Raw genomic sequence first — 11758 nt, 5'->3', positions numbered from 1 at the left:
AAGGCTAGGAAGGAATTAGCGGTGGAAAAGGCAAGAGAAATAATAATGCCTGGGTACACAGCTGGTGCTGAGGACATGCTAGGTGAAGGAATGAGAGGGAGAAGAGAAGGCTGTGAACTTGGCTTCATGTTCCTTGAGGGCAGAAACTATCATATTCTTCCCTTTTCCCAATTCCAAGTATTTGCACAGGGCTTTTTAATTTAGAATGTGATTAAATGTTTTTGCTAATTTCAAAGTCAAAGGAGAAAGAGAGAGAGAAGGGATAGGTCTAAGGGGGTTGAACTGTTACTCCATCCTAAACCCCATGTGACTGGCTCCCTGCTTAAGAGCCCGCTCTGCTCACATTTGTACTTTGGTCCTAGATATAAAACTAAAAGCCTGCCCTTCTTAGCTAACCATCCGGACCTCTCCATTTTTGGGGGCTCTGGTTTGACTCTTTCTGCCTTGAGGCCACTTGCCTTGGACTCTTAGCTTTGACCTCTACGACATGAGGTCCTACCCCTCCTTTTGGCCACTTCCTTCCTATCAGGAGGTGACTCGGGCACCATTCTGGCTACTAGTCCTTTGCAGGCTCCAGGTTCTCATCTGCCTGGGTGGAAGTGGGGAGAGGCCGGGATCTGTGATGAGCCCTTGCCCTCACTCACTGTGCTGTGGAGAAGAAAACAGGCTTGGACCCATGAGGGCTCGGCTTACAAATGTTCCACCTTGAAGCTTGGAGAAAAAAAATTGGTACAGATGTAACTGCATCAAGAAACTCAGTCCAGCGTCATTTTGGGGCTTGCAGTGTGGCAGGCCACCTGTCCACAGATGCCTGGACCACAGCGCTCCCACATCCTAACCCACCACTTCTAGAAAGCTGCCCAGTCCACACAAGCTCCATCTTCCAGTCTCAGGAATGGGAAGCCAGAACAGCAGGCGCCTGCCTCCTGACCGAGGAGACAAGACAGTGAGAGACAACAAGCTCCGGGGCATCCTCTGTGGAAGTGATTGCCACTGCAGCACCTCTTACTGGGGAAGCCACTGTCCCCTGATGCCACCCCAACAGAGCATCCACAGACCCTGGTGCTGTCTATTGCCTACTGCCCAACTGCTGCTTACTCCCCCAGGACTTGGCCTCTCCCAGTAGAAAATTCAGCAGACACCGTTTTTAGGAATACTCACACAGCCCCCTCACTATACAGCTCCTTCTACCTTAGGAAGGACCCGGTCCTATTCCAGGAAGACTCCAGTGTAGTGACCATAACTCTATTTCTCCAGGAAACTGTTCCTAGAAGAGGCCAAATGGCCTGAAAAGAAACATGACTAGGTAAGAATAGAGGCTATGCCAGATGTTTGGGGCACTCTCTGGAGATTCCTAGGGCAGCAAGCATAGCTTATACTATACTTGCTGAATATAAGTGTGTAAGACACTTATACCAAGCTCGGCCAGTATCACGCAAGGGAGCGTTTTCCAAGCCCTTTTGGGGGCCATGTGCTGGACAGAAACCTACTCTGAAGAGCTAGAGCACTGCAAGCAGGAGAGGAGGATTTGCCTGGAGAAGTCACATCCAGACATTCAGCCCAGCAGCTCCTATGGAAGAGCAGGACTTGAGCAGCAGGGGGCAGCAAAGCACAACCGCCTCCTTCAGCTGAGCCCTAGGGCAGCCTTGGGAGGCAGGTGGTGAGGGGCGCGAGAATCAGCCTTCCAGGGGACAGCTAGTAGGCTGGTCAGAGGTACTGCAACCAAGCTTGCCCCTTGTTGGTTGCCTCTCTGAATTCTGAAAAATCTTTGTCACAGTCCGCGGGGACCTCTAGAATGAGATGAGCTGAGACAGAGATGCTGGAGTCAAGGAGGAGCAAACCTCAAGACACGTAGCGATGGCTGCCCTCGCTGATTTCACCCTTTTCCAGCCTCACATCATCCTTGCAGATGGAGCTCCTAAGACATGACACTTCATTTTCTCTTTTTGGCACCAGTCACCACAGTCTCACTCCATAGAAAGACCTCTAACCACCTTACTTGCCCCCATCCAGACTGCACCGGCTTTGTCAGGCTTCCGTGTCTCCACATGCACACCCATCAGTTCTCCAATAACCACCTAAAGGGAAGGTCAGACCCATTGTACCACTTGGATTCTTGGGAAAGATTCCCCCTCTCACCCACAGTGGGCCTGATGCAACTCTCCGGGAGAAGTCATCTATGACAGCTCTACCCCTCTCTCCTGTTGGGACACCTCTTCTCTCCCTTGTTCTCCTTTCTTACCCCTGCCAGAGAAAACCTGACTACCCTTCTCACCCAAATCCCCAGAGTTCTGGTCACGCCAACACCCTAGCAGCCACCCTGCCTCAGGGAGCTACAGCAACCTTTCCAGAAAGACCTCCGAGACACTCTCTGACATGTTGAAGACCACAGTGAAGAGTGCCCCAACCGCCCCTGGCCTCCAAAACAATCACAAATACCCAACTCATCTTCTTAGCTTATACATTCAAGTTGGGAAGCTCCTGGGGCTGCCGTTGGTATGATAATCAATGCAACAAAAGATCAGAGCCTAATAAGCATCCTGACACACTCCAGTTTCACTGCTTTTCTTGGAGAAAGAACCATGGTATTCTCCCTATAGATTGCTTGGCTCTGGTTGACCCTCTTCAGAGCTGGTAATTTACCTCTGGTTGCTGCCTGTCAATGCTCAGGTATTAATTATGCTCATCTATAAGTAGTTGACTGAATGAGAAGAGACAGGGGATGGGAAACAGGAGTGAATGTGATATGGTAGGGGAAACGTGAAAGAAAACAGGCCAAATGTCCTCTTGAACTTACAAGGCACTGTGGCCCCATGAGTGCAGACCTTAGTATTCACACTGAACAAATTCCACAGCAAGTCACCAACTTCTAACATCTTCTAATCCACAAGATAAAAAATTGGGGATAATTACTAAATTGCAACACAATTATATGCCAACCGTGGTGTTTTAGAAAAGTATAATAATTAAAATGTGCCAAATTCTTGCTTATAAATCAAGCTAGTCTCTATTCTCCCCTTTCCTGACCTGTGCAATCCACCTCTCCTCTTTCTACCTGTATGGCCCGCCCAACACCTCTCATTTGCACATACATTTTCTCTCTTCTACCCCTCTACACACCATAGCTCAAATCTGGGACATCTTTAGATGAGGTGGGCTAAAACAAAGGCCAGGAAGCACTCAGTTAAACTTCTGTCTTCAGGTACTTGTTTGTCTGTTTTTCGTTCTTTTCCCTGGAAGGTTGATTCCTATCTGACCCACAGAGTGGTACCAGCCGGCCAGTAGGGAACAAAGTGCATATTCCACTTAGCACGTTGCATTTCAAAGTCAAGTGTGCCCTGACTACTAAGCACGGCCAAAGCCCATGGCGTAAGGGAAGTCTCCTTGGACAGCAAAAAGGGAATCCCCCCCAAGAAAAACAAAGACTTTCTCACCATGAGTACCTCCTTAAGAAGATACCACCGCTTCCTCCATCCTACTTCCACACCATTCAGGGTTTCCCAGCTGTTTTCATTCTGCAGACCTGTTGCTTTGTACCTGTGCAGCAAGGCAATCTGATGAAAATCACCCAGAAGGAAAGAAAAGGCAGGGACTCATTTATAGGAGGATACACTGGCTGACGTACAGGTGAGAAGTTGACCCCTGACCCAGGAGGTCTTGAGAGAAGTAAGCCTCGGCAGATTCAGAATATGCCTCTAGATGGCCTCTAGAGGGGACAGGAGGTCACTCTAGTCTTGCCAAGGCTGATTCTAAAATGAAGAGCTTTTGGCTGAACCTACCCAACACGTTCATCTGTGAGGTAGGTGGGATCAATAGAGGGCAGAGTCAGCAAGACTAGAGCCACCAGCAAGTGTCCCACCTGCACATGACTTATCCAATGACAAGCAGTGCACACAGTGATGAGTTCAAGATTTAAAATTCTAATCTAAATATAGGACTTTAGGAATGAGCAAGAAAATTCATTAGTTATTCCCTTCTTGCCTATCTTGTTCTTCCCAGCACCTCTGGACACACCCAATCAAAATAATGGAGGATATATCCTTTCAGAAAAAATAACCGAGGCTCCTCAGCCAAGAAAGAAGAAGGCTAAACAAAAATTGCTTGGGGGTTCACCCTATTGTCTCCCACAGGCATTGCTAACGCAATGCGAACCTGGATACCAGTGTTCTCTGGCAAATCAGGCAGGTCTGTTTGGAATTGGCCAGAAGAGAAAGCCCACTTGAACTTGAAGTGGCACTACAAGTGCCACTTCTTTGAAGCTGTGTGGCCCTCGTCAGCACTCTTCGAGAGCCACAGCTCAGACATCGGTATCACTGCTGTGCAGAAAGCAGCCCCTCTTACACAGTCTTTGTCTCCTAGGCCCAAACACCTTTCCCCCTCACTGCCCTGGCCAGGTCTCCATCCTATTACCCTCAAATGGCCTCACCTTCCCTGATGCCCTCCAACTAGCTGTTCACTTAAGACCCCTAAAGTAATTATTAAACTGACTCTTGGTTTTCTTCAATGGTCTGGGGCTAACACTATAAAATGAAACAGAAGCACCATCTCCTTGGTGCCTGACCCAAAGCAGTCCCAGGTTGCCAGCCAATTTTATTGGCAACTAAAGTCTTAGAGGTGAGTTGAAGATGGAATGTTCAAAAGTCCAGTGCCTCAGTGGATGGATATCCATCCATGGATGGATAAATTTGTTATGTGTAAGCTAAAGAGTACTATGGATATAAAGATATCCATCCATGGATAGATATTCATCCATGGATGGATAAATTTGTTGTGTAAGCTAAAGAGTACTATAGGAGTAAAACATGAATAACAGAGAGCTGCTTTTGTGTATTGCTTTCAAAGCGCCGTAAGTTTGACTAAGTGTCTTAAGGCACGGATTCTCTGTTTTCCCCAGTCTAGCTCTCCTACAGCAATCACGAACCTCTCAAGACTAAGGACCATGTCTTACTCATCTTCCTATCCCTGGCCTGATGGTGTTGGTAGCTCTCCGCAGTTGTGCAGTGATTTTTGAATGAATGAAACTGCTTACCTTTTGCCTCCTGTCCCCAGCCCCTACCTTCCCTGGCCCTCCTCAGGTCCTGACAGCTGAGTTATCTGTGTGCTCAATCCTGCCACACTCCCAGCCCAATCTGGAGACAGGAATTCTTGTTCAAGCTGCCACTGCTCTGCCCACTGACAAACTGTGGCACCAACGCCCTGCCCGCCCCCCAAGGTCCACCCCTGGGGCTGGCCACTAGTGTTCCACAGCTGCTACTTGAGTCACAGCTTCTCCACCATCCCACACCCTTCGGGGGTTGCTGAAACCTGGAGTCTTGCACCACAGGGTTCACCACCGCGTTCCTGGTTCATCTAATGGAGCTTCCTCATTTCAGATAAGCAGTCTGGTCCAGCTCCATCCTCTCACCCTTTGGCATGCTCCTGTGGCCCACTACAGAGGAATTGTCTGCTTAACCTCCTCCTTTATTCTTGTCGCCACTCACTCTCCCATCCTTGCTTCTTCCGGAAAATCAGAGCCTGGATCTGACCTCCTGGCCCCACAGCCTGCTCCTTGTTAAACGCAGACTGTCCTCAGGCATGACAGTCCCGATCTGGGCTCTGCCTTGCTCCTCTGGTGAGATGCCCTTCCCCCATATCCTACTGTCCATTACAAAATTGCACGGGGGATCTCTGTGCCCTTCACCCTCCCAGCCGGCCCCACCTCTAGCATCTAGCCCACCGCTGATGATGGAACTCTGCTGTCTCCCAGCCTATCTTGCCAACCTTCAGCATGAGCAAGAGATCTGTAATGTGGCAGTGACCTCCCCGCACACAACTGCATTCTGACCTCCTTCTTGAAATGCCAAGAGAAATGAAGGTGAACTAAGTGCAGGGGGTGGGGTTGTTCTCAAACGAGGTCATTGCTACAGATCTAGGGTTTTTGGTTAGTTGCATTCTTTGTGGAAGGACAGGGTGGTGGAGTACAGGTCCTCAACAGGCAGACATGCTGAATTGTCTGAGACAATCCTACTCCCTGTGGTACTGTTATTTGCTTTTCAATGAAGGTCATTTACCTCATGCTTTCCTAATATACAAATCTTTACATTTCAAATGCCTTGTTAGACTATGTACAAGATTCCAAAGACATCTTAAAAGAATTCCTTTTCAAATCATAAATTTGGGAAGAGGGGCCTGGAATAAGCAAGCTGACTGGGCCACTGCTTATGCCATTCCCAGCACAATTCTGGTCATGGAGCAGCTCTCCCAGAGCCCCTGCCCCTGACTCCTGCTGCAGGCTTCACATTCCCAGAGCCACACTCTCATCCACAGGCACGTGAACTTGGCTCTGCTTGTCATCAGTCTGGGTTCCTTCCCATAGGAGGCTTTTAAACCAACCTGTCTCATGTTGGCTGGGTTCTTTTGGGCCTTCAGCAATGCTACAATGACAGGTGTTTGCCTTCAGCTTCTCACTGTGCCCTCTTCTCTCCCCACTCTCCAGCCAGCCAGGATTCCTGGCCATCCTCTCCCTGCCCCTTGCCAAAGACTTTTTTCAAGTCATTCATCTCTTCTTGTACTGGGAGGCAACTCTGTTACCTTCTCTGGAACTATTTGCATTTGAAGCCTCTTTGGAGTGAATCAAGGACTGAAAGCTCACCCTGTGGAGGGAATTTTTAATATTTAAGCTCGAAAGGTGGGAAGATGAGAGAGGTCTGGGATAGAGTGGGAGGGGCTGGGGAAGAGTCTTCTTCCAGCTCCCCAGCATCCTACACTACATTCATGGAACCAGGCCCAGCAGAGGCTGGTGAAGGCCAAGCCTGAATAGTGCCCCAACCTCCCATCATGACCCTGTCCCCCACTAAATGCCAGGCCTACTACTGAGTGAGTGGAAGTGATATAGCAGGCCTGAAAGGAGGCTGAGTTGCAAAACCATCTTTTGAGTGTGGTCTCCTCTGGGATTGCAGCCCCCATGAGCCCACACTCCCCTAATTCCTCAGAGTTTCTGTTTAAGGTTCTGTTCAGTTTCCCAGGAACTACCTGGGAAAGAGGCATCCTGTCTCCCTTTGCATAGTGCCTGGCATATAGTAAGCACTTAGTAAATGTTAGCTATTAATAATAAAAAGAAGAAACCCAGGATAGCATCCACGGGGTGCTTGCACAGATGCTGCTAAGAGCAGACCATGGAGGTGAACAGCAAAGTTCTCAGCACATAGTAGACCATTCATTTACTGTTTCTGAACTGGAGAAAGTTTTGGTTCTTTAAAGTGGAGAAAGAATACCTCCTGACAAAATGTTAATGATAAGAGCCCTTTCTTATTCCTAAGTCTTCAGAAGAGTGAAAAGGGTTTTCCATGAACTCACTACATATCCTGTTCAATGCCTAAGATGGAGATTTACACCTGTTTTCTGTCTTGGCTGTGAAAATTTCACTGGCCAGGTTATATAAGGAGCTTTCAGAGGACCTGGCACTTTCCATGGAAAGGGGTAAGCATAGGGAGGTGTGTCAAACTAATTAAGCAGGTACATGCCTAAAGCCAGGGAAGATAAAGATGAACAGTTGAGGGGCCACCCTGAGCATTAACCTAGAAGCCCAGGACCACTGCATTGCCTTCTTCCTCACCTTCAAGTTGCTCTATACATAGAGGTTGAGATTTTGCTTCTATTTCTCAAGACTGGACTTCCAACTGGTCCTGTAGTGCTGCCCTGGCTTTTAAGCAGCTTGGCAGGGGACCAGTCATTGATCCTCCTGCCTAGGATCTTTGTCCTGAGGACCAGAGCCCAGCTCCTAGGTACAGGTGAAGCCCCATTTCTCTTTGAGCATCATTAGGGCCCTAGACCATTGCCCCAACCTCCAGATCGGAGGCTTTTGGATAGATATTGGCTACCCTGGTTACCCAGCCCCCTTGGATTCTGTCACTGAGGTCCCAGCATGCCATGTGATTGAGCCAGCCTAAGTTTGGCAGAAAACTAGGTTTGAGGCAGATCATTAAAAACCTTGAAAGTAAAGGTGTGGAACTGAGATTGGGGGCACTGGAGCATTTTGGGTGGGAATATGATCTGAAACATGCTTCAGGCAGTAGTGGCAGGCAGGGAGGATTGGGTGGGCAGAGCCTAAAGGCAGAGAGACTGGTTGCATGGGCCCAGATGACTCCCCTCAATATTGAAAGGAGAGGACCAACATGTGAGGTGTTTCCAGATAAATGGGCTTGGGGAAGTATAAGGGAGGAGAAAGTACATTATTACAATGAAAAACCAGATGATTCCAAGCCCACTGTAGAGGGGAAAGGTTCATGCTAATAAGAAATAGGGAAGGAGACCAGCATTTGACAAGTGCTTATTGTATAAAGAGCATTGGCAGCATTCACAGAACATGAGAAAAAAGGACTTTGTTTCAAAGGCCACACGGAAAAGTGTACAACTAGGATTCCAACCTAGGTGCATGACCCCACCGTCTTGATGTATTTGTCCAAAGAAGCCGCATAGAGAGGAAAGGACCAACGTAGAGGTGACACCCTTGAACGTGTTGAAATGTGGTCATTGAGGACTGCACATGAGATCCCCTGAGATGACTCTGGGAGTCTGTGGAAGAGTCGTCATCATGGAAACCCCAGGAGTGGGTCAAATCTCCAACACAGAAGATAGAGATTAGGGAACAAAGCTCAGGTTAGAACCATGAGCAATACATTGAGCTTAGGCACTAATGAGCGATACATTCAGCTTAGGCACAGAAAAGCAGCTGTGAGGGTAGAGGTAACCTGGAGGGGTCATTTAACTGGAGTCCAAGGAAGAAAGTAGAAAAAAAGGAAAGAGAAACCATCAGCTTAGAACACTTTACACTGACAAATAGTGTGGGAAAACAAGAAAAGGCCTGCTGCTTCAGCAGTCAAACACACTGTGACCTCTCCTCAGTCAGCCACTCAGTCAGTCAGATGCAAGGCAGAGAAGCTATTGAGACAGCAAGTGTGGACTCTTCTTTCAAGAAATTTGGCAGTAAAAGAAGAAGAGCCTTGAGGAAGGTTGAAGAACGTGGAGGAACTCTTCTTTGGACCAGCCTAACCATCAGATTGGACAGGTGTAGCCACTCTGCTCTCAACCTTGGTGATGATCAAGAAGAGAAATCATCCCCATCTCGGTTAATTATTGGCCCTGAGCAGACTGCACCTTAGTGGCAACCATTTTATAATGTTTCTCCTTTCAGCCCAACTCCTTGCTGATAGTGAGTTTATAATCACTACCAGCCAGCAGAATAATTTATTTCAACACAATGCTGGGCTCTTGGGCATCATCCAATCCAGCCTTCCACTCCACGCTGCAATGGGATTGACACAGCATGTGAAGGCAAGGTGCCTTGTAGAGCCCACATCTATGGAAAGCTTTCAGCATTTTCAAAAACTGACAATCATCTCTGTCACAGGGTTAGTCTGTCCTTTGGCATATTGCATTTCAAAGGTCTTGAGCCTATGATTTGGGAAGGCAGCTGTCTGGGGAGAACAGCGTTAAATAAACCTCAGAGGAAAGCTTCCTTCACTTGCACAGGGGACCAAGCGAGCTGAAATCCTGCCCCTGCTTTCCTGCCAAGCTTTGTATCCATCCAGATGGAACACCTCTTCCTAAATTGCACAAAGGAGTACAGGGTAGTGGGGGTCCTGCCTATACATTTATACTGGGGGAAGGTTAGGGTCCTTCTTCATGGGTGGAAAGTAGCCTTTTTTCTTTAAAGAGAAGACATTTCCTTTGACTGGGCCCTTTAGTGGACACAGGCCTGGTCTCCAAACACCAGGTTTCTCTGCTTAACATTGTGGGGCATGCCTGGGAGAACACAGATTGAGTGCTCCACTGCCCATGGTGTCTTGGGTAGAAAAGGCCAGCCTCCAGAAGAAGTGACTAAATAAAGCCGGGGAAAGGACAGAGACAACTGGCCGAGCTGTGGGAACAAGGCTTAAGGGTTCAGTGCCTTACAATAGACTTTGGGGACTTGGGGGAAAGGGTGGGAGGGGGGTGAGGGACAAAAGACAACACACTGGGTACCCTGCACACTGCTTGGGTGATGGGTGCACCAAAATACCAGACATGCCACTAAAGAACTTGTGCATGTAATCAAACACCACCTGTTTCCCCAAAACCTGTTAAAATAATAATAAATAAAAGAGTTCAATGCCTGGTGCACAGTATTGTCAACTGCAGAATTTGCACAGTTGTAAACCAAATTATTAGCAAGTGTGAGCTAAGAACTCCCTGGAATGAGCCAGCTGAGACCAGACTACAAGAGGTTAGATCATGTGAAAACTCTTATTTTTAAATGGAACTACGCTTGGTCAAGAACCACTTGTGTAGGGTATGTCTTCAAATCCAAGATTGTTGCCATTTGCCAGAGAAAATGTGCTTTAATTCCTTGATGCAAAAGAATGTCTGATACATTGTGTAATGAAACTAGAATAATTGAGCTACTTGTTCCTTACAAAGATCTCTAGCTGAATACTCAAAATTCTTTAGCAGCTGAGTGGGCTTGGAGTGAATTAACAACGTAGTTTTTTTTTTTTCTTTTTAATTTGAGGTAGGACACAAAATCTACAATAGAATTTTTTGTGAAGTACTGCTAATGGCTTTTTACTCCAAGAGGGATCATACATTGTTCTTTGTTGACAATGCCAGGGTGATTCAGAAGGACAAGTAAAATGTTAGCCAAGGCATTACACAGGAGTGCAGACCAGCCCCTCCAGCTTCTCTTCTCTCAGTTTCCTTAGGATCCTTCATTACCCGCTCCCCTCTACCCCTCTACCCAGCCTATCATTCCTCTCTGTGGAGTTACGGCCAGATTTCCTTGTCTCACTGTAGCTAGAACATCTATTTTCCCCATGTATTTGTGTGGCCTGCAAAGGCAGAGACTGTGCCTTACTAACGTCCTAGTCCTCAAAAGCACACAACAGAGTACGACACCCAGGAGGCTCTCAGGAGGCATTGCTGTTGCATATAGACAGCTGGGGTTAGGTAAGACACTGTGGGATATAAGGGAAAATTCTATTGAATGGAATGTAAAGGAAAAACCAAGTCCAAATTCAGAAAGACAAATGTGGGGCAGCACTGAAGCACGGTCTTAGCGTCTTCCCATCTCCTGTGCAGATAAAAAAACTTGCAAGTTGAGCTGGTTCCCTCGGGTGCAGTTCTGGATGACTTTGGGTGAGCTGGCCAAGCCCTTCCGTTATGAAGCCCAGGCAGCACAGAGGTCTGGGGAAGGGCAGAGAAGAGTGAGAAGAGAGAGAAGTGACACAGTCAAATGTGGCCAGACCAAGAAAGGCAGGTGAAAGAATGTCTCTGGGAACGCGTGAACGTTCTCAAGAACACAGTCAGGTTGAGGACGACAATGACCAACGACAGACTCCTGGATTTCCAGAAGCTGCTTGATGATTCTTGCATACATTCCAGAGAGGAGAGGCTAGAAGCTGGATGGCAGGGAGGCCAGAGGGGCTGGGGCCTGGGACAAAGACCGCATCTTTCTAGAGCCAGCATGAAGGGGAATAGGTGGGGATAGCAGCAAGGGGAGGTAGGCAAGTCAGTTGGGGGCCAGGGAAGGGGACAGAGGCAGGAGCTTTATTTAGGAGTAACCCTCTTGGGCAGGGGTTTTTGTAGAGGAGTCCTTGAGAGAATCTGAGGAGCAGAGGAAAAGTGTGTTCTTCCCTTGAGACCTGAGGGAAAGAGAAAGTAATAGATGTTGATTTGACCTGCTTTTGTGAGTCTTCCACCTCTCCCAAGTCAAGGTGGCACGTGGGGGCATGGCAGGGATGGA

The 11758-nt window shown here is 47.9% G+C and overlaps 1 protein-coding gene and 1 long non-coding RNA gene across 5 annotated transcripts in view; one reads left to right on the top strand and one right to left on the bottom strand.

Moving 5' to 3' along the window:
• The window catches only part of LOC116564388, a 168690-nt gene extending 164599 nt beyond the window's left edge, over positions 1 to 4091 (top strand). For 2 of the 3 annotated variants that reach the window (XR_004274871.1, XR_004274872.1), the window contains exons 4-5: positions 3546 to 3627; positions 4000 to 4091. This is a non-coding gene — a long non-coding RNA (uncharacterized LOC116564388). The remainder of the gene's footprint in view (positions 1 to 3545; positions 3628 to 3999) is intronic. The other variant, XR_004274873.1, reaches the window with a different exon arrangement.
• The window catches only part of LOC116564387 (aromatase), a 110072-nt gene that overhangs the window by 60955 nt on the left and 37359 nt on the right, over positions 1 to 11758 (bottom strand). The window lies entirely within an intron of this gene.

The sequence above is a fragment of the Sapajus apella genome, unplaced genomic scaffold (genome assembly GCF_009761245.1).
Source record: "Sapajus apella isolate SASKATOON/1434 unplaced genomic scaffold, GSC_monkey_1.0 scaffold37, whole genome shotgun sequence".
Lineage (NCBI taxonomy): Eukaryota > Metazoa > Chordata > Mammalia > Primates > Cebidae > Sapajus > Sapajus apella.
This window is presented reverse-complemented; position numbering and strand designations above follow the sequence as displayed.